The sequence below is a fragment of the Haemaphysalis longicornis genome, unplaced genomic scaffold (genome assembly GCF_048455015.1).
Source record: "Haemaphysalis longicornis isolate Haplotype H1 unplaced genomic scaffold, Haemaphysalis longicornis Haplotype H1 scaffold_7, whole genome shotgun sequence".
Taxonomy (NCBI): Eukaryota; Metazoa; Arthropoda; class Arachnida; order Ixodida; family Ixodidae; genus Haemaphysalis; species Haemaphysalis longicornis.
In genome coordinates this window covers 126,729,414-126,756,095 of record NW_027526422.1, presented here as the reverse complement: position 1 = coordinate 126,756,095, position 26,682 = coordinate 126,729,414, and the positions used below count along the sequence as shown (strand labels likewise).

The following is a 26,682-nucleotide window of genomic DNA, read 5'->3' as shown; positions in this document are numbered from 1 at the left end:
GGATGCCTAGGAACATCCCGATTTGCTGGCTACGCGTACCACAGCCGAACCAACACAGTGTCTGTGTGGGTGTCGTCTCCTGAGGCAGTCCAGCGACTGTGCGCACTGGATCATATTCTTCTGTTGGCTGGAAAACAGCTAATAATATAAGCGTGCCTGCTCTCTGGTACTGACATCCGACGCTATGTTGTTTCGGGAGTAGACCCCGGAGAGAATTCTGAAGACCTGCAGGCCAGTACATGTTGCTCCACGCACCAGGTTCTTCTTGTCCGCTACATGGGCGCTGTCCGTACGTGTCTCATAACTCTGCCAGGGCCGTTAGAGCCACCGGATCGTCTTTTCTACAATGGCTGCGTTCTTAGCCCTTTCCATACAATGCCGGAGTGGTACATTGTTACCAATGCTTCCGTGATGGACACATGAGAACGTCGCGCCCATTCCTTGTCACAGAAGCGCAGGTGACAACAGCCTCGGAACCACCGGCTTCTATGGCATCACAGCCACTGGCTACCTCGCCGTTCGCCTCACCATAAGCCAAGTTTCGATGAGGTCTGTGCCGCATGGATGAACAATGCATCACGGACAAAAAGTGCCCGATTAAGTGCAAAGCTACTCGCGCTAAGCGACGCGCGCTCCGAAGCCAGCCTAAGCCCAACGATATTCCTCTGGCCAACGGTTTCGGCTGTTTGCCGAGAGAAAGCGAAGAAGTGGTAGAAGACGACGCTGTGGAGCCTTTGGAATACTACCAGCCATAGTACCACGAAGTGCTTTGTGGCTCCCGCCACCGGTAGAAACAGCACAGTCAAACTGTGCAATAATTTACGGTTATGGAAGAGCTAGAAAAGATAAACCAACAGTTGGCGGTGCTGCAAACGGACGTGACTAAGCTCACACAGCGCCTGCCCCGCTTAATTCATCGCCCGAACAGCAAGCCTCCACCGTAACAAGACCGGTCGAGTCGGCGCCGTTTCGCGCCAACAAGCATGAACCCAACAAAGCCTGTCCCTTCTGCTTTCACACACCATGAGCGTCTAGAGCTTGTGGTGCAGCAGTAGCAGAAGTTCATGTGAGTGTTAGCGGCCAAACTAAGTTAACACATTTTACTGTGCATGTTCCACAATATATGGTACAATGGAACTGTCGCGGAGTCACAAAAAAAAATTGGGTAGCTTCGGGAACGTGTTCGCCTAGGCAAACAGCGAGCATGAAATTTAATACTACAGAAAAAAAACTCTCTACCTCGCTTCCAAACTTTTACGGCTGACGCTACGCCATCCATACATGATCGGCGTTGTGGCTCCAATGAATCTCGGCCAGGCAAAGCCGCCATCTATGTGCTTACGGCTTATCGGCAAACTCAGTTCCCCTGGACGAGTCGTGTACCTAATGACAAGAAATTGGTGCACTGAAAGCACAACTGCCAAAGTACGCAATAATCTTGGTGTCATGTTATGTACGTCCATATAGCGAACGTGCGCCTTGTCTAAGATTGGGCTTGTTGACATCTCTACGGCATTCCCACGCTGCCTGTCCCATACTCGTGGCCGTGAACTTTATTGCCCCTCCTTGGGGTTATGCTACCACAAGGGCACGCGGGCGGGTGCTACTTGACAACTTCATCGATGCGCACTTCACCCTCCATAACGACGTTTCGTGTCCTACGCGCCAATGTATTCATCCCGGTTGCCACCCTACTCACCCGATTCAACCTCGTGGCTTGGCAATCATACGGTCTCCTGGCACCTAGAGGCCGACTGCTGGAGCAGTCATGACCATCCCATCAGGCTTGGCATTGTCCCAACCTCGACGCGTCACTAACGACGGCGCTGCACTGAAACAAACTGGGATACGTTCGGAGGTAACATCACCACAATGCTCACGGCGCCAAGTCCGGACCCAATCAGTCTCGTTAAGGAAGCCCTGCGAAGCACCTGGGAGGACACATCGGTAGTGGAATCACAGCAGTAGCCTGACCTTCGACTCTTACAGCTATGGCGCCAGCGCGAAGAAGCTGAAGTGGCTGCCTTCCGAGATCCATCGTCTGTGGAGGCTGGAATACGCTTACAACGTCTGACTGCGGCTGCCAGGCGTCATGAGAAGCGTCGGTCAAGTCAGCGATGGATGAGCTGGCGAAAATTGCTCGGTACATCGGCGATTGCATCATCAATCTCGCACACCGTGCTATGGAAAGTAGTGACCGCTTTCCAGATGAGGTAGCCAGTGCACGTCTGGCATCGGAGAGGGATCCTGCGCAATTTGCCGCCGATGTTGCCCGCGTCCTGTTCCCGCCTTTGACATTCTTCCAGCCAGCAACCCGTGCCCATTTCTCCGGCCGAGTCACGTTTGTTCCTCCCCTCCTGATGACGCCGCGCGTGGAATTCAATCGCCTTTCATGATAGTCAGGTTTCTTGCTGCGCTTGATAACGCCAAACAGAGGACCGCTCCCGGGCCAGATGGCCATACGTACGAGGTTTATAAGAAACTCGACGATCCATCCCTCAGCAATCTCCTTGACTCCATCAACGAGATGTGGCTTTCTCGTCACACACCAGTATCTTGGCTACTCGCTGATACCGTCCCGATAACGAAGCCCGGTAAGCCACCCGATCAGCTCCCTCATTTGCGTCAAATAGCCTTGACCTGCACCTGGTTGAAACTGTTGGTGCTCATGCCGGCGACTTGGCTCAATGGTGGATGGATAGTTTCCGGTGGTATCACCCAGCGCAGATCAGGCTTAGTCCCCGTCGGGGTACCAAGGATGGGCTTGACCATTTCTCGTCAATGGTGCTACTTGGCGGGCGATCAAACAAGTTGCGCGCAGTGCTTGCCATGGACATACAAAAGCCATACGGCAACGTTAGCCACGGAGCCATCTTGGAAATTCTCCAAGGCCTTCTCCTCCCGGACAAGATTTGCTCTTTCCTCCGGAACTTCCTCACAAAAAGATCATTTTGGGTACGCATTTGCCGGACAAGTTATATCAACTTTACGCCTGTCCGCAAAGTGCTTCATCTCGCCCTTCCTTTTTCATATTATTATGTTGCCGCTTGCCTGGCATCTCGGATCTATACCTGACATGCACATTTTGATGTACACGGACGACATCACAGTGTGGACTGTACACTCTGGCCTGACTCTGCAAACCGCATGCCTCCAACACGCCTAGTCTGACAATCCGAAATGGTGGGAATATGCTGGACTAGCACTGTACGTCGAAAACACAGCTATTCTTCCTGTGGCCAGTGATTGGTCCGTCGCCGAATGGAGGTGTCTCCAATCACATCACAACTCCGCGGCCGACCTGTACGCACTGCCACCTCAGTTCGCGTGCTGGAATTAGAAATTTGTGCGCCTTGGTTAGCGTCTATGTGGCTATGTTCCGCTCGCCAAAAAGCGCGGTAGATCCTCCACCTCATCCGATGCATCTCACATAAGTCTGGAGGCTCCTGTTTGAAAATAGCCCGCCAATTGCTACGGTGTGTACACTAGCCTCAGCGTGTTTACCAGGTCCAATTCAGACACCTAACCGAGCGAAGTGGGCTCGAATTTAGGCAATTAACCAAGGCGCAATGCTTGCCATTACCTGCCTGCCTAGGATAACGATTCGTCCTCGTCAGGCCTAAGCTCAAGTTTACACCTTCGATGAGCTTGTAAACCAGCGTCGGAACGCCCGCTTGAATAAACTCACCTTCGTTGCCGAGGCAGCCGGCTTTAAGTAACTACATGGGCCGTTCACTACACATGTTCCCAGCCTGTGTCGTTACCAGCCCACATTGGCAATACCCATCGGTTTCCGACAATAGCCCACAAACGCTACTGCGCAATCGATCCGATGGACATTCTGACATGCTTTTCGCGGACGCACAAGAACTGGAGGCTTACTCTCAACTTGTACTTGTAGCATAGTATTTAAGCTGTCGGGTATACTATCGCAAAAAAAGTGCGTATGCATTATTCGTATGCATATCTGCTTATTTTGATTTCGACTACTCCAAGGTTGAGGTTTCTTCTCTGTAGAGATAGAGGTATGTGTGGGTGGTTTTGTTCTTTGATATTTATATAAAAGCTATGGTATTCCTAATTTGATCAGCTAAGTATGTTCATTTGGGCCGATGACACAGAACTGCAAACTTTCGTGTGTGAATAAATTTCCTTGCGAATTTGCTACAGCCTATTGTACTTCAAAGCCAAAACGTGTGAGGAATTGAGACTTTCTAATGCAATAATGAATAGGGATTATGCAAGCCAACATTAAGCGACGTATTGCTTTAAAGCAAGTCTTCCGAAGTGTGAACTTTAAAAACCAACCTAATGTCTGTAGCATAGATGTGGCGGCCCGGCAAAAGAAAACCCTCCCTGTTATTTCTGCGTGTTTAACGTGGCACTTACGTCGTCGCATTTCTGCAGAACCTTGAATCATAAAATCTTGACGTCAATCGATGAAAATTCTTACTACTCTGTAAAGAGTACACCGTGTCTTAGACGTTTATTGTTCTTTATTTACATCCAGCTGATGCGTTGTAAGGTTGAATGTTACATGCTGGTCTACTTTTCTGGAGCAATTTCCTTTCCAGTTCACCGTCCTCCACCTCCAGCACCAAGGAATACGGTCGAAGACGCGGTGAGTGCTGAGCAAGGAGAGGAAAGTCAGGGAAATGCCTAGATACTACGGGAGAGGCACATTGAAACTTCCTATGTTCATCTTTCGTTATAACGGATACTCTATGAACTGCACAAAGGTGAGTGATTGATTCAACATACTTTATTTGTACTAAGAATAGGTACACGAACAGTATTGTATTTAGAAGTTCAAACAGCAACTTTCTGACCATTTTTGTCGTCCATTATTCTCACAAGGCTCATAACAGGGTTCAGCATGCAAGAATCGTAAGTTCTGCAGGAAAGGTTTAAAATATTTGTTTGTCCACATGCCTTTGCAATTTCCAAAGTCTGAAGGGTAAGATATTATCACGAAGCCAAGGACAACGCAGTTGTCTTGGAGAAAAACGTTTATTGGAAGGAACTCGTGCTTCACTAACAACTCAAAAGAATACAGAGGCGGCGAAGCAGTGGTCAACAACGTGACTTGCACAGGCGAGTGTCGTCGCATCGAATGGCGCGGCGTCTGCTGTGTAGTCTTTTATCTTTCGGCGCAAGTGTTTCTGTAACCGTCGATTCACATTTAGAACATTGTAGATCACAGGAGATTATTCTGGGCTAGTGACGTTATGGCGAAACAGTCTGCTGATCTGAATGTGATAGCCCATGTTGCATAAAAGTAAATAATGTAAGACGCGCTTCGTTTGGAACGCAGATAACACATCCGGGCGTGGCCCGGCAGTAAAAGCAAACAATAGATAAACAAATCCATACAAGGTTCACGGCACAACCCCCCCCCTCTAAGAGTGCTTCGACTCGATGCTACAACAAAACACAGTCCAAACGAACAACAAAAAAAGTCCATCGTCTTCCATAGTAAGGTTAAAAGCGAACCACGTGGACGACTTCGGGCCACGTGCGTCGTCGGGATGTTCCGGAATAACCATCGGGGATCACCTGGTAGGCAAGTTGGCCGACACGTCGCAGAATCTGGTAGGGTCCGAAATACCATCGCAGAAGCTTCTCACTCCGCGTCGACGGATGGGAGTCCAAACCTACACACGATCCCCAGGGTGGTACTCGGCGTCTCGGTGTCGAAGATTATAGCGTCCGGCATTCACCAGCTGCTGGTCCGTTGTACGAACTCGAGCCAGCTGGCGGGCCTCCTCCTCACGCTGAAGCTATCCTTGGGCGTCGGCATTGATGTCGTCGTCTTATACGTGCGGAAGCATGGCGTCGAGCATCGTAGTCGGCCGTCTTTCGTAGACAAGCTCGAACGGCGTCATCTGCGTAGTTTCCTGGATAGCCGTGTTGTTCGCAAAGGTGACATACGGTAGCACATTGTCCCAAGTCTTATGTTCAACGTCGACGTACAATGACAGTATATCCGCGCTTGTCTTGTTCAGGCGTTCCGTTAGTCCGTTCGTTTGAGGGTGGTACGCCGTCGTTCTTCGGGGATCCGTGTTGCTGTAGCGTAATATCCCTTGTATCAGCTCCGCATTAGAGGACGTTCTGCGGTCCGTGATTATGACTTCCGGGGCTCCATGTCGCAGAACAACTTGGCTTATGAAGAACTGTGCGATTTCTTGTGCAGTCCCCCTCGGAAGAGCGGAGGTCTCTGCATAGCGCATCATGTAGTCTGTCGCTACAATAATTCACTTGTCTGATGGGCTTGTAGGGAACGGGCCCAGAAGGTCCTTTCCGATCTGTTGGAAGGGCCTAGACGGGACGCCGATCGGCTGCAGAAGTCCGGCGGGCCTCGTCAGTGGCGTTTTTCGTCGCTGGCAGTCACGGCAGCTCCGGACGTTGTGGGTGACGTCCGATGCAAGGCGGGGCCAGTAGTACATCATCTTGATTTTTCCAATTTTGCGAGCTGTGCCGGGATGTCCGGAAGACGGGTCGTCGTGGCATGCTTCCAAAATTTCGTCACAAAGATCTGCCGGGATGACACGAAGATAATTCACTCTCGTTCCGGGGCTGAAATTCTTCTTCACGAGGACGGAGTTTTTCAGGCTGAATGCAGGTAAGTTGTGTTTGAAAGCCCTGGGCACGGCGACGTTGCATCGTTAGAGGTATTCAATCATGACGCGTAGATCGGGGTCGGCACGCTGCTGGGTGGCCACGTCGCCCTCAGTAACGACTCCGAAAAACGCGCTGTATTCATCGGAGCCTTGTGGTGGTGGGTCGACGGGGACACGGGTCAGGCAGTTGGCGTCGGAGTGTTTCCTCCCGGATTTATATACTACTGTAACGGCGAATTCTTGCAAACGCAAGCTCCACCTACCAAGATGGCCAGAGGGGTCCTTCAAATTGTCGAACCAACACAGCACATGGTGGTCTGCCACAACCTTGAATGGTCTTTCATACACGTATGGGCGAAGTTTTGAAATGGCCCATATAATCGCGAGGCACTCTTTCTCAGAGGCTGAGTAGTTTCTTCCTTGGACAGACCACGGCTAGCATAGGCGATTACTTTCTCGCACCAGTTTTTCTTTTGTACGAGGACGGCACCCAAGCCTATATCACTGGCGTCCGGGTGCATTTCCGTTTCGGGATTTTCGTCGAAATTCCCGAGCACAGGCGGGCTTTGCAGGCATTGTTGCAGCTGGCAGAATACTGTTTCTTGGGAATTTTCCCAGCTGAAAGGGGTGCTATCTTTCTTCAAGCGAGTGAGTGGATATGCAATGCGGGTGATGTTTGCGACGAAGCCCCTGTAGTATGAGCATAGTCCGAGAAATCTCCGCACGCCCGTTTTATCTTTCGGTCTTGGGAAGTTCGCTATGGCATATGTTTTTGCAGGATCAGGCCGGACTCCCGCGGCATCGACGGCATGGCCCCAAAAGTTGAGTTCCTCGTACGCGAAGCGGCACTTTTCAGGCGTACAGACTGCAATCTTGCAAGGTGCTCGTTGAAAGTCCGGGAGAATACCACAACATCGTCGAGGTATACGAGGCAGGTGTGCCACTTCAGGCCAGCTAGCACTGTGTCAGGACTCGTTGAAACGTTGCTGGCGCCATGCAACACCGTAACGGCATCACTTTGAACTCGTACAGGCCGTCCGGGGTTATTTATGCGGTCTTCTCTCGGTCTCTCTCGTCCACATCAATTTGCCATTAGCCGGTCTTCAGATCCATCGATGAGAAGTACTTCGCGTGGCAGAGGTGGTCGAGGGCGTCGTCAATTCGGGGGAGGGGGTACACGTCCTTTTTGGAGATTTTGTTCAGTCGCCGGTGTCAACGCAAAACCTTAATGTGCCGTCTTTTTTCTTCACGAGTGCGACCGGCGCCGCCCAGGGGCTTTTCGATGGCTATGTAATGTCGCCGCTGAGCATGTCGTCGACCTGAGCCCGGATGGCTTCCCGCTCGTGTGAAGAGACGCGGTACGGTCACTGTCGGGTCGGTCGCGCTCCATCTTCGGTTATTATTCGGTGCTTCGCCAGAGGTGCCTGACGTAGTTTTGAGTTCGACGAAAAACACTCTCTGTAGCGATGCAGCAAATCCAATAATTTCTTCCGTTCTTCTTGCGGTAACGCCGGATTCACGTCGAAGGGATTCGGAAGCTTGAAGGTCTCGTCGGGAGCGCGTTCAAAGTCGGCAACGGCGATCACGTCACTTGCTGCTTGCGTTTCTTCGAGGAACGCGATTGCAGCGCCCCTGTTTAAATGCTGGTATTCTTCGCTGAAATTAGTGACCAAAAGTTGGGATTGGCATTCGTAAAGCGCGCAATGCCTCTTGCAACGAAGACACCGCGGTCGAGGAGCAACCTTTGGTCACTCTCTACGATAGTGTCGACGTCAGCAACAGCATCTTCACATTAGACGGTGATCATCAAGCTTGCGCGGGTGGCAGTGTGACATGATCATCGGTGATCTTTAAAGCAGCACGGTACTCGGGGTTTGGTTATGGCGTCATGGAGTGATCGGAGGAAAAAGTTATGGACTTGGTCTGATGAAAGCGCTAATAATTTGGCAATCATGGCTTTTGGCATCTCCAGTAAAGCGGTGCTTCTAGCGTCTGCTTGTTATGTTTGTTCCTTGTTGCTAGCCCGTTATTGTCTATTCCTGTTGGTCTAAGGCGCCTCTGATCCCGGTGTCTGCATCGCGGTATGCACACGATGTTACTAAACTATCTTTTTTCTGGCAAGCTGAGTGCTATTTCACGATTTTTGTTTGCAACTCATCTCGCTGTTTACGAGAATGTAAACCACAAATATTTTATGAGCTGCTGTGTCTGTATAAATGTGTTTAATACACATTACCATTAGAAAATGAGGCACGCTTTTTGAAACATTTTATAAACCTTGACATGGAAAAGTAACAAATTACTTCATTTTTCTACCAAACATCTCCGCTATGTGACAAATTATACAGACTGAAGTCGTGATATCATCAAAATAAGGCGATTATTCCAGTTTTCTCAATGTTGATTGAAGTGACTTTGGTGCAAAAACACAGCAGGGCCTATTTATAGCTTGTGGGGGTATTGGGCGCCAAATATATTCATTAATACTTTGTACCCGCAACCAGTATTGTTTTTTTCAGCTGCTCGCATCTAATTTCATTCTAAAAGCCGTGGTATCAAAGTATTGAAAGAGCCTCTTTGCGCCTACCAGAGTAGGTTCACCCCAGGAAAAGCCTTCATAAATTTTGTATTTTCCAATCTCCACTATCAGTGACGAGGCCAGGGGGGTCACAACGTGAGGTATTTTTGCGCTTCCTGCGTTCATGTACCTCACATGTACTTTCAACAATGTCTAATACATTCATTTAACGGGCATCCACTAATACTTATTTTTCTGTCAGAGAAGGCTTACTATAATGGGTTTTGATGAGGCAGTTCACCTGTACCTCGTTGGTCAATGTACCAAGGTTAACGTTTCCACTTCTTCAATTTATGCTGATTTATATGTCATTTTCATCCAACCTATTGTACTCTCTATGGGAAAAGGTGGTCGATCTGCTTTGCTCTTTGAAGCCCGAAGGTGCTGCGGAGCTTTGGTTTTGTTTATTCTCTAAAAAAATATTTTTTTCTTGCAACTTGCGTAATGCTTAGTTCTTCGTGGGAAAATGTTTATGGTAGGGAACTCCGGTACGAAAAGCCACGCCAATTTATTGCATTTTACCAGCTATTGAAGTATACCTTTGCTTTGTTTCTTGCTGACAAATTCTCTTTGGGGAGGCAATCCGTAACTATAATTTATTGGCGTTCCTTCAGTTCTATAATTTTAAAACTGTCAGGCCAAAAGCTATACACAATGCAAATGTTTTTTCATCATAGTTATATACATTACAAATGTTAGTTAGATGCATTGCAAATGCAAAACTTGATCCTATTTAGTCAAAGTCAAATTGAAATTTCTCTGAAAAGAATAAAAGTTGAGAAATGTTCTATAAATCGGAAGAATTTCAATATATTTATCCAGACAAAGGGGTTATCTTTTCCGTTTTCTTGCAATGCGAGGTGGACCAGCAACATTTGTGGCTACTATATTTATTGTAGGCAGAAAAAAATATTTTATAATAAGTAGTTCAGTACATTGTTCCTTAAAGTGACAAAACATAACTTATAAAATATATTCCGCCTACCCGCTGCCAGTTTGTAAATGTTATACAGATCAATTTAAAATGTTTCCTGCTTTTTTCAGCAAAAGAAGCTCAATTCGTTGCACTCCCTCTTCTGCTTCTCGTCGCTGTCATCCTAGTTGAACCCTTTCAGAAATTTCAAAGTGACATATTTTTTAAGTGGTTAAATTCTGGTACCAGAGGTTGTCTTCGGCTGAGTTTTTTACTATGTGGAAAGGTGTGCTGGGAAACAGATCACTTCTCTTTTTGCAAAAGAAGAAAAAAGTGTGTTGTTTTGCTATGGGTTGTTATGGTTTGTTATTTTGAAACAGTAGTTCAGACCTCGCAAATGACGGACAATGAGTATCTTTAGTAACGACGGCTGATGTAACGATAAATAAACGCACGCTAATTATTTAGGAAGATTGCAAGGAGATGAAGCGTCTCTCTGGAAGGATTACACCACAGAGCGTAATTTTTTGTAGTTTTAAATTAGCAGAAACATTGGGCAACTGCTTTCGAAAGATTTGAAAGAACACGGTGGATTTTTGAGCACATTTACGTGGTGAACTTGGACGGGTGACATTGTATTTTTATTGCAATTATACACCATGGCTCAAAAGAACACTTCAATTCTTTGTGTTTCTACAGATTGCAACCATGGCTGTTAAATACTTCTACTTGCGGACAATATTTTTTAATAACTAATAACCGCAAAAAGCTGTTCAGCAATGCTACGGATTGCTGCAGAAAACAAGGCGTATTCCCCAGTGGAGAAGCTTAGTTGCGCTTTCTGTGTGTAAGAGTGACTAACCACTCAGGCCTTGTATTGGGGCAAAGAACAAAAAACATGTCTGCAACATCAAATTTGATAGAAAAGTGTTTTCTGCTTTTCCCGCTACATGTAGGGCCCTTCGGATGTGGTCATTCTCGTAAATTGTTGGAAAAAACGACTTTAAAATTGTGACAAAGCTGCTATTTATGCGTCTAAACTTGCTATGTCACTATAGCCATTGTTTCAACCAAGGAAGCAGCTGAAAGAAACTGTCCACTTCTACAGTTTTAGAGCTGTAAATTGCATCGGGTAGGAAAGGCGAACGTAAATATTTGAAATGCGGATTACCAACAGATTCCAATATTTGACTTGATTTGCCTTTTTTTTGGCGGAGCACTCACTGCTTCGTCCACCGCATCCCTGGCGGTGGAGTTGGTGGTGGGCGGGCTGGAGACGCAATTGCCCCGGCTGACCAAATGGCTGCAGAAAAGTAGACTACTAAGCAATGTTCAAAACGAGACGACATCAGGTGCCCGGAGATGAAGAGCAATAAAACTTTAGTTCACTGCTTTCTCTTTCGTGCTGGGTACGATTTTGTTCTCGTCATTGTGTCATCTCTGCATGAAGTGGAAGTGAGAGCGAGACTGTGGGTGAAAAACTGCTGAGTTTCTTAACAAGTGTGAGACAGACATAAATGTGACAGCAGATATTATTTCCAGGGCACCTACTACTATGTTGAAGGCATCGATTATTTTCTCGCATGATCAAACTTGACAGCACTTAGCGTAGGAGAAACAAATCACGTTGTTGCTAACTTCTGCAACACTGAAATTGTGTTGGTTTTTCAAGCGAAACCCGAAAAAAATGTTCTTGTGGAATTTGTTCTCATCGGAAATTATGCAATTTTTCACAAAACACTAAAAGATGGGATCAATAGGTTAAGGTAGGATTACCAGTTTTAAACATAGACATATATTTATGTTTTTACCAGAACACAGTCTCAACGTAAGGGTATTCTTGGGGAATCGAAAGAAGATATCTAAAAAATATTCTCGCTAATACAGATTGCTTTCTTAATTATCCGCTTGGAATCCGTCGCAGGAGAGGTCAATGGATGATCCAGAGGCCTCAGGGCAAACAGCACACGGTCGAAATATTTTTAGGAAACACAAATGATGCCACGAGCAATAACAGCTTGCTGGGTGCGATGCACACAACGGGGTTGAACGGTGGTGAGATGTGGGTGCTGTTAAATCCAATATGTCACGCGCTAGGGAATGAGACGGATTGTAAGAGACGTTCGTAGAACTGTTTTGCGTCATGTGTTTTTGAGAAACCAGAGCTTTTTTTCTAATCAACATGGCTACGTCTCTTCTCGCTATAAACAGACGCATGAGGTTCCCTTCGGGCATACTTTCTCCTCATTACTCTTCAATAGGCGGTAAAGCTTCATACCGATTCACTCCGATGTACAAACCCGGATTGATGGATATGATATCGCATTTGTCATTTTTTGACGGACATTCATCCCATGTGTCATATCAATCTTATTTAAACGCCTCGCAATTATTGCTGGACGTTTTAAAATACCCTTTAAATATTAAGAAGTGTATTGTTGTGTTTCCTCTTTATACCTAATATTGGTTTCGTTATCCTGTCATAAACAATCCATTTGTGAGGCGGAATTTGCGAAAATACCTTGTAATCACACAAGGCACTAATTTCAATGGGCGCCTACACGTTCAGTACAACGGTTTCGAAATTTCGTATTTTTCCAAACTGCACTATGAGACAGTATTCCATGGCGGTAATGACGTGTTATTTTCAGCGCTTCCTGCCTCCATGAACATCGCTAGCTGCATTGGGATATTTGGATATAATCTTCTAAATTACTTTATACGGCATCCAATAACCTTAGTTTGGGTGCCGGATAAAGGCTGGCGATGACGTGTCTTGATGAGGAGATTGACATGTTTTTCTTGGGTACAAAGGGCAACGGTACAAATGGTAACGTTTGCACTTCAATTTATGGTGACTCAGATGTCATTTCCTTCTAACATATTCTCTCTACGATAAAAACAGGGACGACGTGCATTGAACTTCGGATTTACAGGTGGTATACCATTTGAGATTTTTTTTTAAATTTTTTTCCTTCCCTTTTGTATTTCATCTCAGCAAACGCTTAGTGATTGGCTGTACCATTTTTTAGTAGGGCAGTCGTGTATAAAAAGGCACGCCAATTGCCAAACTTTACCAGCTTTTGAAGTAAATTTGTGCCTTGTTCTTGTGTAAGGAATTCGCATTGGTAGGAAAGTATTAACCATAGTTTCTTTGCATTACTTGATTTTGTTATTTTTTATTTTTAAATTATCATCACAACAGTTATAGATAGTGCAAATGTATTTTTGTTATATTTAGCTGCTAACTACAAAATAATTCTTAGTCAAAGACAAAGTTCATAGATTTTAGAAGGAAAACATCATAGAACTGTTGTATCACAACCTTTTCTACTTAGAAGAATAATTTTATTGTGTGTACTCAATAAGTTGTTATGATAAAATAATAACACTCCACGGTTTGACCAAATCAGCTGAATTTAAAAAGGTTCCATCGACGGCACTAAAATATAACTGTTCCGTATTTGTGCAATGCCAATTTGATGGCAAACAAATTTGGGTAATATAATTATTGCACGTAAAATACTTATCGTCTATTACGTAGTTCAGTGCATATCTCTATGAAGTGACAAAATAGAACTTTATTATGTATTGTTTATATGTATGTAACTTTATATGTATGTAATTGAAATGGAATTCCGTTTTTGTTTTCGCTTTTTAGCAGAACAGACATGATGGCTCGATTCTTTGGACTCCCACTTCTGCTTCTCGTCGCTGTCATCCTAGGTGACGCTTTTCAAACATAATTCAAATCAAATATTTTCTAATGAAGTTGATTTCTTGTGTCTTACGTTAGTGTTCGATGGAGTTTCTTACTAATGGCAGACCTGTACTGAATAAATGAGCCAACATGTCTATTTAAAAAAAGAGAAAAGATTTCATCTGATGTTCTCGCTAATTCTGAAGCAGTATACAGTTGAAACCTCGAGAATGACTGAGAACGAATAATTTTTGCAAAACCGGCCAATGCATCGCAGTATAACAACGCACTAATTATTTAGCGGAAGATGTAGCATTTATAGCGGCACGAAGACTCTACGTCAAGAAGTTGAAAAGGAGATAAATGTCACTATGTCTAACATTTACAGCACAGCCCAAATTTCGTTGTGTGGGTTTACGTTCTGAAAAAGAATGTAGACTGTTTTCGAAACATTTAAAGGAGTAGCGTTGATTTTGGTGCAAGCTTGCGTTGTCTACGGAGACAGACAGAGTGGATTTTTATGCAACAATACACCATGTCTGAAAAGCATTTGTCAGCTTTGATGCTGGCACCGCTTACGAACGCGGGTATTCGATACTTCCAGTTGCTTCCCCAAGTTGCTCAGAACAGCATAAATAGGCCAAGAGACATTGACTCCCTGTGAGACAAAACTACGCGTACTCTTCAGACAAAATGGGTAGTTCAGTTCATTATTTGCAGGATATACCTTCAGGAATTGTATTAGGCCAAAACACCAAAAACGTGTCATCACAGTTTAACCAGCAAGCGTTTTCTACATTTCTCGCTCACGTACGACTCTTGAAATCCGGGCAGTCCACTTCAAGGCTCGCAAAAGTAAAGGACTCGGAAACGGTTACAATGTTGCTATTCGTACACCTGAAATTACAATGGCACCTGTAGCCATTTTTTCTGCAATTAAATAAACGGAACAAAGCTCTCTATTATATAAAGTTTGAGGGCGCTGTTCAAAACAGGTACAGGCGTAGACAACCATTTATACTCTGCTTCTGTAATAGCTTCCATGCTTTGACCTTACTTCGATTCTCTTTGCTTAGCCCTCACTGCAACGCCGACCGCAGCCCTCGGTGGTGGAGTTGGAGGCGGCCGTGCTGAAGAAGCAATTGCCCGCGCCGAGGAACTGGCGGCACAAAAGTAGAGCAGCCTGCAACATTGAAAATGAGAAGACATCGAGTGCCTGAAGATGGAGAGCAATAAGGCTTGAAAATAGTGCTTTCCTGTACTCCTCTGCTTTTGAACACCTCTGCTTTTGAAACTACACTGGGCAGGCTCACGTGGACCGCACGGGGAACGTAGGCCTGTTGTGCCAAAAGAGATGATATGGCTTCCACACGTTGAATTCTACTACATTGCCGAATAGGTTCGCGCAGCGGCACTTCAAATTCTTCCCAAAGTTTTTAAGCTTTGCAGCAGTCGCAGGCACATTTACGTCGACGTCGTCTTCGCTGTGAGCATTCACAGTGCACCGATTGGCACAAAATTTTGTTTGACTCGTCTTTTAAGTCGGAGATGGGCCGCGCCTTTTTATGAAAACAGTTAGACGATGTTATTACAGATGCTATTAAGAATAATACATATACAAAGGACTATCCCGGTAAAATTCATAGCGGTTGCATGAAACGCCGGCGAAGTAAACAACGAAGACGCTTGTGGCGTCATGCATCCCCTTTACAGAAAGTTAGTAATATTTAGAGTACGAAGTTCTGGGAAGTTCTTTTTTAAGGTTTTTTTGCGTACCAGGCTAAAACATACACAAAAAGTTTAGGTATAAGGCATTGATATTTGTTGAGATTTCCTTTTGTCTCACCGCACCAGGCAAGTTTCGGTTCCAGAGCCGTTCACAAGCTGTGGAAAAGTTGACTCTCTGTTTTGGACTAGGAAAAGAACATCATAGTTACTGCAGAAATTTTTAAATTTAGGGACATTCGCAGATTCCAAACTGCCAATAATGACTCTAAAAAGTTTTTTGTAAAGTGACAACATAGCTAAACAGATGCTAGCAGAAATTCCATTTGCTAATTTTTTTGTACAATGATCACGTTTACGAGAAACGCCAGCACCAGCGAGAGGGTTTCGAAGGTTGTCCAAGGCGTTCTTTAGCTTCGCTTTCAAAATTAATTAAATTACAGGCCGCATCAGCCGCAATTCTTTCGAAAGAACCGCAGATTGCACAGTTACGAATGGCCATGGGTTCGGATCTGACTTGGCTCAACGTTACGCGGTTCTCCCAGAGCTATAGACTATGAATCCCACCGAAGATTGAGAAAACGCTGTGTCTAGAGTGCCGTCCGACGGCACTCTAGCTGGCCGCTGCAGGCATGGCTGGAGTGCCGTCCGACGACATTCGAATATTTAGGACTAGGCTAGCACCGGTCCAAAGCGTTTGTCGTTGTAGTTTGAGGATCCGCCTTAGGTTCGTTCTCGCAAGGACGGTGGTTCGAGACCGGTTCTTGCATCGGTTTTTCGTTCCATCTTTCTATTGAAGTATAATTTTTACGCCTTAGGTTACTTTTTGTGTTTCAAATGATTTCTTTGTGTGCGTTAGGTTATGTTATGCTATGTTTCGGTTATGTTGCCTAGCTTTACGTTATCTAGAGCGATGTAGTGCCAGACGCGGCAATTTTGCCACAAAACGCCGGTGAACGTCGATATAGTTCACTGCTTGTAATACCGTCGAACGGCACTCTAGACACGGCCTTGGGAAAACCACCTAGGTTTCATATTCGATCGCAGCGCTTCTGTTACGAATTTCAGGTGTCTCGCCGAGGACGACGACGACGAAGTAGAAGGAGCGGTTCGTTTGTGTTCTTGCTCCGATCGTTGTTTTCGCCAGATCTCGTGGTTTTCGGTTGGTTTACATCCAGTGATCTGTAGTGACGCTGGAACATCTCTGGCCCCTCCATGGTCGGACTGCAAGCAAAAGGATGACCCCTTAGAGTTCTCCTCGGCATCGGATCCGGCCCACCGGCCGCTAGGCCTAACCACACTGGCTCTCAGCCACTGGCAGTTGCGACGGCGCCCCTCTATATCACGCAGGCGAGAAAAGCTCTGCGAACGCAATCCACTGCGCCTAGGTAGACGCTCGCTGCTCCAGATATCGCTATAAACCCGGCTCTGGACTACCCGCTGCAAATGGAGGTAACGCTACCGTTCCCGCTATCCCCAGCGGACCCCTCTACTTTATCGAAGCGGTCTTCGGCCAAAGGTGCGGCCCGAGTTACGGCTGAGGTTTCACCCTCACCTGCGGCCAAACGGGTATGTACATCTGTCACAAACACATCCCTGCAACCGACCCTTGAACGGTATACAACAGCGACATCTACTTCATCCCGTACAGCCGCCGCCAGTTCGCAGGTCCCTACAACCAATGAGCAGAGTCCCTCAGTGTACAAAGTTGCCATCAAACCTCGAGAGCGATTCAACATCCTCTCTCTTCCGACAAGGACACTGAAGCAGACGCTCGACGGATGCCTAGAAACATCCGGATTTGCTGGCTACGCGTACCACAGCCGAACCAACAGTGTCTGTGTGGGTGTCGTCTCCTGAGGCAGTGCAGCGACTGTGCGCACTAGATCATATTCTTCTGTTGGCCGGAAAACAGCTACCTATATAAGCGTGCCTGCTCTCTGGTACTGACATCCGACGCTATGTTGTTTCGGGAGTAGACCCCGGAGAGAATTCTGAAGACCTGCAGGCCAGTACATGTTGCTCCACGCACCAGGTTCTTCTTGTCCGCTACATGGGCGCTGTCCGTACGTGTCCAATCACTCTGCCAGGGCCTTTAGAGCCACCGGATCGTCTTTTCTACAATGGCTGCGTTCTTAGCCCTTTAAATAAAATGCCGGAGTGGTACAATGTTACCAATGCTTCCGTGATGGACACATGAGAACGTCGCGCCCATTCCTTGTCACAGAAGCGCAGGTTACAACGGCCTCGGAACAACCGGCTTCTACGGCATCACAGCCACTGGCTACCTCGCCGTTTGCCTCACCGTAAGCCAAGTTTCGATGAGGTTTGTGCCGCATGGATGAACAATGCATCACGGACAAAAAGTGCCCGATTAAGTGCAAAGCTACTCGCGCTAGGCGACGCGCGCTCCGAAGCCAGCCTAAGCCCAACGATATTCCTCTGGCCAACGGTTTCGGCTGTTTGCCGAAAGAAAGCGAAGTGGTAGAACACGACGCTGTGGAGCCTTTGGATTACTACCAGCCATAGTACCACAAAGTGCTTTGTGGCTCCCGCCACCGGTAGAAACAGCACAGTCAAACTGTGCAATAATCTACGGTTATGGAAGAGCTAGAAAAAATAGACCAACAGTTGGCGGTGCTGCAAACGGACGTGACTAAGCTCACACAGCGCCTGTCCCGCTTAATTCATCGCCCGAACCGCAAGCCTCCACCATAACAAGACCGGTCGAGTCGACGCCGCTTCGCGCCAACAAGCATGAACCCAACAAAGCCTGTCCCTTCTGCTTTCACACACCATGAGCGTCTAGAGCTTGTGGTGCAGCAGTAGCAGAAGTTCATTTGAGTGTTAGCGGCCAAACTAAGTTAACACATTTTACTGTGCATGTTCCACAATATATGGTACAATGGCACTGTCGCGGAGTCACAGAAAAAAATTGGGTAGCTTCGGGAACGTGTTCGCCTAGGCAAACAGCGAGCATAAAATTTAATACTACAGAAAAAAAACTCTCTACCTCGCTTCCAAACTTTTACGGCTGACGCTACGCCATCCATACATGATCGGCGTTGTGGCTCCAATGAATCTCGGCCAGGCAAAGCCGCCATCTATGTGCTTACGGCTTATCCGCAAACTCAGATCCCCTGGACGAGTCGCGTACTTAATGACAAGAAATTGGTGCACTGAAAGCACAACTGGCCAAGTACGCAATAATCTTGGTGTCATGTTATGTACGACCACATAGCGAACGTGCGCCTTGTCTAAGATTGGGCTTGTTGACATCTCTACGGCATTCCCACGCTGCCTGTTCCATACTCGTGGCCGTGAACTTTATTGCCCCTCCTTGGGGTTATGCTACCACAAGGGCACGCGGGCGGGTGCTACTTGACAACTTCATCGATGCGCACTTCACCCTCCATAACGACATTTCGTGTCCTACGCGCCAATGTATTCATCCCGGTTGCCACCCTACTCACCCGATTCAACCTCGTGGCTTGGCAATCATACGGTCTCCTGGCACCTAGAGGCCGACTGCTGGAGCAGTCATGACCATCCCATCAGGCTTGGCATTGTCCCAACCTCGACGCGTCACTAACGACGGCGCTGCACTGAAACAAACTGGGATACGTTCGGAGGTAACATCACCACAATGCTCACGGCGCCAAGTCCGGACCCAATCAGTCTCGTTAAGGAAGCCCTGCGAAGCACCTGTGAGGACACATCGGTAGTGGAATCACAGCAGTAGCCTGACCTTCGACTCTTACAGCTATGGCGCCAGCGCGAAGAAGCTGAAGTGGCTGCCTTCCGAGATCCATCGTCTGTGGAGGCTGGAATACGCTTACAACGTCTGACTGCGGCTGCCAGGCGTCATGAGAAGCGTCGGTCAAGTCAGCGATGGATGAGCTGGCGAAAATTGCTCGGTACATCGGCGACTGCATCATCAATCTGGCACACCGTGCTATGGAAAGTAGTGACCGCTTTCCAGATGAGGTAGCCAGTGCACGTCTGGCATCGGAGAGGGATCCTGTGCAATTTGCCGCCGATGTTGCCCGCGTCCTGTTCCCGCCTTTGACATTCTTCCAGCCAGCAACCCGTGCCCATTTCTCCGGCCGAGTCACGTTTGTTCCTCCCCTCCTGATGACGCCGCGCGTGGAATTCAATCGCCTTTCATGATAGCCAGGTTTCTTGCTGCGCTTGATAACGCCAAACAGAGGACCGCTCCCGGGCCAGATGGCCATACGTACGAGGTTTATAAGAAACTCGACGATCCATCCCTCAGCAATCTCCTTGACTCCATCAACAAGATGTGGATTTCTCGTCACACACCAGTATCTTGGCTACTCGCTGATACCGTCCCGATAACGAAGCCCGGTAAGCCACCCGATCAGCTCCCTCATTTGCGTCAAATAGCCTTGACCTGCACCTGGTTGAAACTGTTGGTGCTCATGCCGGCGACTTGGCTCAATGGTGGATGGATAGTTTCCGGTGGTATCACCCAGCGCAGATCAGGCTTAGTCCCCGTCGGGGTACCGAGGATGGGCTTGACGATTTCTCGTCAATGGTGCTACTTGGCGGGCGATCAAACAAGTTGCGCGCAGTGCTTGCCATGGACATACAAAAGCCATACGGCAACGTTAGCCACGGAGCCATCTTGGAAATTCTCCAAGGCCTTCTCCTCCCGGACAAGATTTGCTCTTTCCTCCGGAACTTCCTCACAAAAAGATCATTTTGGGTACGCATTTGCCGGACAAGTTATATCAACTTTACGCCTGTCCGCAAAGTGCTTCATCTCGCCCTTCCTTTTTCATACTATTATGTTGCCGCTTGCCTGGCATCTCGGATCTATACCTGACATGCACTTTTTGATGTACACGGACGACATCACAGTGTAGACTGTACACTCTGGCCTGACTCTGCAAACCGCATGCCTCCAACACGCCTAGTCTGACAATCCGAAATGGTGGGAATATGCTGGACTAGCACTGTACGTCGAAAACACAGCTATTCTTCCTGTGGCCAGTGATTGGTGCGTCGCCGAATGGAGGTGTCTCCGATCACATTACAACTCCGCGGCCGACCTGTACGCACTGCCACCTCAGTTCGCGTGCTGGAATTAGAAATTTGTGCGCCTTGGTTAGCGTCTATGTGGCTATGTTCCGCTTGCCAAAAAGCGCGGCAGATCCTCCACCTCATCCGATGCATCTCACATAAGTCTGGAGGCTCCTGTTTGAAAATAGCCCGCCTATTGCTACGGTGTGTACACTAGCCTCAGCGTGTTTACCAGGTCCAATTCAGACACCTAACCGAGCGAAGTGGGCTCGAATTAAGGCAATTAACCAAGGCGCAATGCTTGCCATTACCTGCCTGCCTAGGATAACGATTCGTCCTCTTCAGGCCTAAGCTCAAGTTAACACCTTCGATGAGCTTGTAAACCTGCGTCGGAACGCCCGCTTGAATAAACTCACCTTCGTTGCCGAGGCAGCCGGCTTTAAGTAACTACATGGGCCGTTCACTACACATGTTCCCAGCCTGTGTCGTTACCAGCCCACATTGGCAATACCCATCGGTTTCCGACAATAGCCCACAAACGCTACTGCGCAATCGATCCGATGGACATTCTGACATGCTTTTCGCGGACGCACAAGAACTGGAGGCTTACTCTCAACTTGTACTTGTAGCATAGTATTTAAGCTGTCGGGTATACTATCGCAAAAAAAGTGCGTATGCACCATGCTTATGCATATCTGCTTATTTTGATTTCGACTACTCCAAGGTTGAGGTTTCTTCTCTGTAGAGATAGAGGTATGTGTGGGTGGTTTTGTTCTTTGATATTTATATAAAAGCTATGGTATTCCTAATTTGATCAGCTAAGTATGTTCATTTGGGCCGATGACACAGAACTGCAAACTTTCGTGTGTGAATAAATTTCCTTGCGAATTTGCTACAGCCTATTGTACTTCAAAGCCAAAACGTGTGAGGAATTGAGACTTTCTAATGCAATAATGAATAGGGATTATGCAAGCCAACATTAAGCGACGTATTGCTTTAAAGCAAGTCTTCCGAAGTGTGAACTTTAGAAAACCAACCTAATGTCTGTAGCATAGATGTGGCGGCCCGGCAAAAGAAAACCCTCCCTGTTATTTCTGCGTGTTTAACGTGGCACTTACGTCCTCGCATTTCTGCAGAACCTTGAATCATAAAATCTTGACGTCAATCGATGAAAATTCTTACTACTCTGTAAAGAGTACACCGTGTCTTAGACGTTTATTGTTCTTTATTTACATCCAGCTGATGCGTTGTAAGGTTGAATGTTACATGATGGTCTACTTTTCTGGAGCAATTTCCTTTCCAGTTCACCGTCCTCCACCTCCAGCACCAAGGAATACGGTCGAAGACGCGGTGAGTGCTGAGCAAGGAGAGGAAAGTCAGGGAAACGCCTAGATACTACGGGAGAGGCACATTGAAACTTCCTATGTTCATCTTTCGTTATAACGGATACTCTATGAACTGCACAAAGGTGAGTGATTGATTCAACATACTTTATTTGTACTAAGAATAGGTACACGAACAGTATTGTATTTAGAAGTTCAAACAGCAACTTTCTGACCATTTTTGTCGTCCATTACTCTCACAAGGCTCATAACAGGGTTCAGCATGCAAGAATCGTAAGTTCTGCAGGAAAGGTTTAAAATATTTGTTTGTCCACATGCCTTTGCAATTTCCAAAGTCTGAAGGGTAAGATATTATCACGAAGCCAAGGACAACGCAGTTGTCTTGGAGAAAAACGTTTATTGGAAGGAACTTGTGCTTCACTAACAACTCAAAAGAATACAGAGGCGGCGAAGCAGTGGTCAACAACGTGACTTGCACAGGCGAGTGTCGTCGCATCGAATGGCGCGGCGTCTGCTGTGTAGTCTTTTATCTTTCGGCGCAAGTGTTTCTGTAACCGTCGATTCACATTTAGAACATTGTAGATCACAGGAGATTATTCTGGGCTAGTGACGTTATGGCGAAACAGTCTGCTGATCTGAATGTGATAGCCCATGTGGCATAAAAGTAAATAATGTAAGACGCGCTTCGTTTGGAACGCAGATAACACATCCGGGCGTGGCCCGGCAGTAAAAGCAAACAATAGATAAACAAATCCATACAAGGTTCACGGCACAACCCCCCCTCTAAGAGTGCTTCGACTCGATGCTACAACAAAACACAGTCCAAACGAACAACAAAAAAAGTCCATCGTCTTCCATAGTAAGGTTAAAAGCGAACCACGTGGACGACTTCGGGCCACGTGTGTCGTCGGGATGTTCCGGAATAACCATCGGGGATCACCTGGTAGGCAAGTTGGCCGACACGTCGCAGAATCTGGTAGGGTCCGAAATACCATCGCAGAAGCTTCTCACTTACTCCGCGTCGACGGATGGGAGTCCAAACCTACACACGATCCCCAGGGTGGTACTCGGCGTCTCGGTGTCGAAGATTATAGCGTCCGGCATTCACCAGCTGCTGGTCCGTTGTACGAACTCGAGCCAGCTGGCGGGCCTCCTCCTCACGCTGAAGGTATCCTTGGGCGTCGGCATTGATGTCGTCGTCTTATACGTGCGGAAGCATGGCGTCGAGCATCGTAGTCGGCCGTCTTTCGTAGACAAGCTCGAACGGCGTCATCTGCGTAGTTTCCTGGATAGTCGTGTTGTTCGCAAAGGTGACATACGGTAGCACTTTGTCCCAAGTCTTATGTTCAACGTCGACGTACAATGACAGTATATCCGCGCTTGTCTTGTTCAGGCGTTCCGTTAGTCCGTTCGTTTGGGGGTGGTACGCCGTCGTTCTTCGGGGATCCGTGTTGCTCTAGCGTAATATCCCTTGTATCAGCTCCGCATTAGAGGACGTTCTGCGGTCCGTGATTATGACTTCCGGGGCTCCATGTCGCAGAACAACTTGTCTTATTTAGAACTGTGCGATTTCTTGTGCAGTCCCCCTCGGAAGAGCGGAGGTCTCTGCATAGCGCATCATGTAGTCTGTCGCTACAATAATTCACTTGTTGTCTGATGGGCTCTTAGGGAACGGGCCCAGAAGGTCCTTTCCGATCTGTTGGACGGGCCTAGACGGGACGCCGATCGGCTGCAGAAGTCCGGCGGGCCTCGTCAGTGGCGTTTTTCGTCGCTGGCAGTCACGGCAGCTCCGGACGTTGTGGGTGACGTCCGATGCAAGGCGGGGCCAGTAGTACATCATCTTGATTTTTCCAATTTTGCGAGCTGTGCCGGGATGTCCGGAAGACGGGTCGTCGTGGCATGCTTCCAAAATTTCGTCACAAAGATCTGCCGGGATGACACGAAGATAATTCACTCTCGTTCCGGGGCTGAAATTCTTCTTCACGAGGACGGAGTTTTTCAGGCTGAATGCAGGTAAGTTGTGTTTGAAAGCCCTGGGCACGGCGACGTTGCATCGTTAGAGGTATTCAATCATGACGCGTAGATCGGGGTCGGCACGCTGCTGGGTGGCCACGTCACCCTCAGTAACGACTCCGAAAAACGCGCTGTATTCATCGGAGCCTTGTGGTGGTGGGTCGACGGGGACACGGGGCAGGCAGTTGGCGTCGGAGTGTTTCCTCCCGGATTTATATACTACTGTAACGGCGAATTCTTGCAAACGCAAGCTCCACCTACCAAGATGGCCAGAGGGGTCCTTCAAATTGTCGAACCAACACAGCACATGGTGGTCTGCCACAACCTTGAATGGTCTTTCATACACGTATGGGCGAAGTTTTGAAATGGCCCATATAATCGCGAGGCACTCTTTCTCAGAGGCTGAGTAGTTTCTTCCTTGGACAGACCACGGCTAGCATAGGCGATTACTTTCTCGCACCAGTTTTTCTTTTGTACGAGGACGGCACCCAAGCCTATATCACTGGTGTCCGTGTGCATTTCCGTCTCGGGATTTTCGTCGAAATTCCCGAGCACAGGCGGGCTTTGCAGGCATTGTTGCAGCTGGCAGAATACTGTTTCTTGGGAATTTTCCCAGCTGAAAGGGGTGCTATCTTTCTTCAAGCGAGTGAGTGGATATGCAATGCGGGTGATGTTTGCGACGAAGCCCCTGTAGTATGAGCATAGTCCGAGAAATCTCCGCACGCCCGTCTTATCTTTCGGTCTTGGGAAGTTCGCTATGGCAGATGTTTTTGCAGGATCAGGCCGGACTCCCGCGGCATCGACGGCATGGCCCCAAAAGTTGAGTTCCTCGTACGCGAAGCGGCACTTTTCAGGCGTACAGACTGCAATCTTGCAAGGTGCTCGTTGAAAGTCCGGGAGAATACCACAACATCGTCGAGGTATACGAGGCAGGTGTGCCACTTCAGGCCAGCTAGCACTGTGTCAGGACTCGTTGAAACGTTGCTGGCGCCATGCAACACCGTAACGGCATCACTTTGAACTCGTACAGGCCGTCCGGGGTTATTTATGCGGTCTTCTCTCGGTCTCTCTCGTCCACATCAATTTGCCAGTAGCCGGTCTTCAGATCCGGCGTACTTCGCGTGGCAGAGGTGGTCGAGGGCGTCGTCAATTCGGGGGAGGGGGTACACGTCCTTTTTGGAGATTTTGTTCAGTCGCCGGTGTCAACGCAAAACCTTAATGTGCCGTCTTTTTTCTTCACGAGTGCGACCGGCGCCGCCCAGGGGCTTTTCGATGGCTATGTAATGTCGCCGCTGAGCATGTCGTCGACCTGAGTCCGGATGGCTTCCCGCTCGTGTGAAGAGACGCGGTACGGTCACTGTCGGGTCGGTCGCGCTCCATCTTCGGTTATTATTCGGTGCTTCGCGAGAGGTGCCTGACGTAGTTTTGAGTTCGACGAAAAACACTCTCTGTAGCGATGCAGCAAATCCAATAATTTCTTCCGTTCTTCTTGCGGTAACGCCGGATTCACGTCGAAGGGATTCGGAAGCTTGAAGGTCTCGTCGGGAGCGCGTTCAAAGTCGGCAACGGCGATCACGTCACTTGCTGCTTGCGTTTCTTCGAGGAACGCGATTGCAGCGCCCCTGTTTAAATGCTGGTATTCTTCGCTGAAATTAGTGACCAAAAGTTGGGATTGGCATTCGTAAAGCGCGCAATGCCTCTTGCAACGAAGACACCGCGGTCGAGGAGCAACCTTTGGTCACTCTCTACGATAGTGTCGACGTCAGCAACAGCATCTTCACATTAGACGGTGATCATCAAGCTTGCGCGGGTGGCAGTGTGACATGATCATCGGTGATCTTTAAAGCAGCACGGTACTCGGGGTTTGGTTATGGCGTCATGGAGTGATCGGAGGAAAAAGTTATGGACTTGGTCTGATGAAAGCGCTAATAGTATGGCAATCATGGCTTTTGGCATCTCCAGTTAAAGCGGTGCTTCTAGCGTCTGCTTGTTATGTTTGTTGCTTGTTGCTAGCCCGTTATTGTCTATACCTGTTGGTCTAAGGCGCCTCTGATCCCGGTGGCTGCATCGCGATATGCACACGATGTTATTAAACTATCTTTTTTTCTGGCAAGCTGAGTGCTATTTCACGATTTTTGTTTGCAACTCATCTCGCTGTTTACGAGAACGTAAACCACAAATATTTTATGGGCTGCTGTGTCTGTATAAATGTGTTTAATACACATTACCATTAGAAAATGAGGCACGCTTTTTGAAACATTTTATAAACCTTGACATGGAAAAGTAACAAATTACTTCATTTTTCTACCAAACATCTCCGCTATGTGACAAATTATACAGACTGAAGTCGTGATATCATCAAAATAAGGCGATTATTCCAGTTTTCTCAATGTTGATTGAAGTGACTTTGGTGCAAAAACACAGCAGGGCCTATTTATAGCTTGTGGGGGTATTGGGCGCCAAATATATTCATTAATACTTTGTACCCGCAACCAGTATTGTTTTTTTCAGCTGCTCGCATCTAATTTCATTCTAAAAGCCGTGGTATCAAAGTATTGAAAGAGCCTCTTTGCGCCTACCAGAGTAGGTTCACCCCAGGAAAAGCCTTCATAAATTTTGTATTTTCCAATCTCCACTATCAGTGACGAGGCCAGGGGGGTCACAACGTGAGGTATTTTTGCGCTTCCTGCGTCCATGTACCTCACATGTACTTTCAACAATGTCTAATACATTCATTTAACGGG

General features: G+C 47.4%; 1 long non-coding RNA gene across 2 annotated transcripts in view; it reads left to right on the top strand.

The window, feature by feature from the left end:
- Window positions 1–13,180: 13,180 nt before the first annotated feature.
- Window positions 13,181–26,682, top strand: part of LOC144145068 (uncharacterized) — a 202,675-nt gene continuing 189,173 nt past the window's right edge. The window contains exon 1 of one of the 2 annotated variants that reach the window (XR_013317420.1): window positions 13,181–13,239. This is a non-coding gene — a long non-coding RNA (uncharacterized LOC144145068). The remainder of the gene's footprint in view (window positions 13,240–26,682) is intronic. The other variant, XR_013317422.1, reaches the window with a different exon arrangement.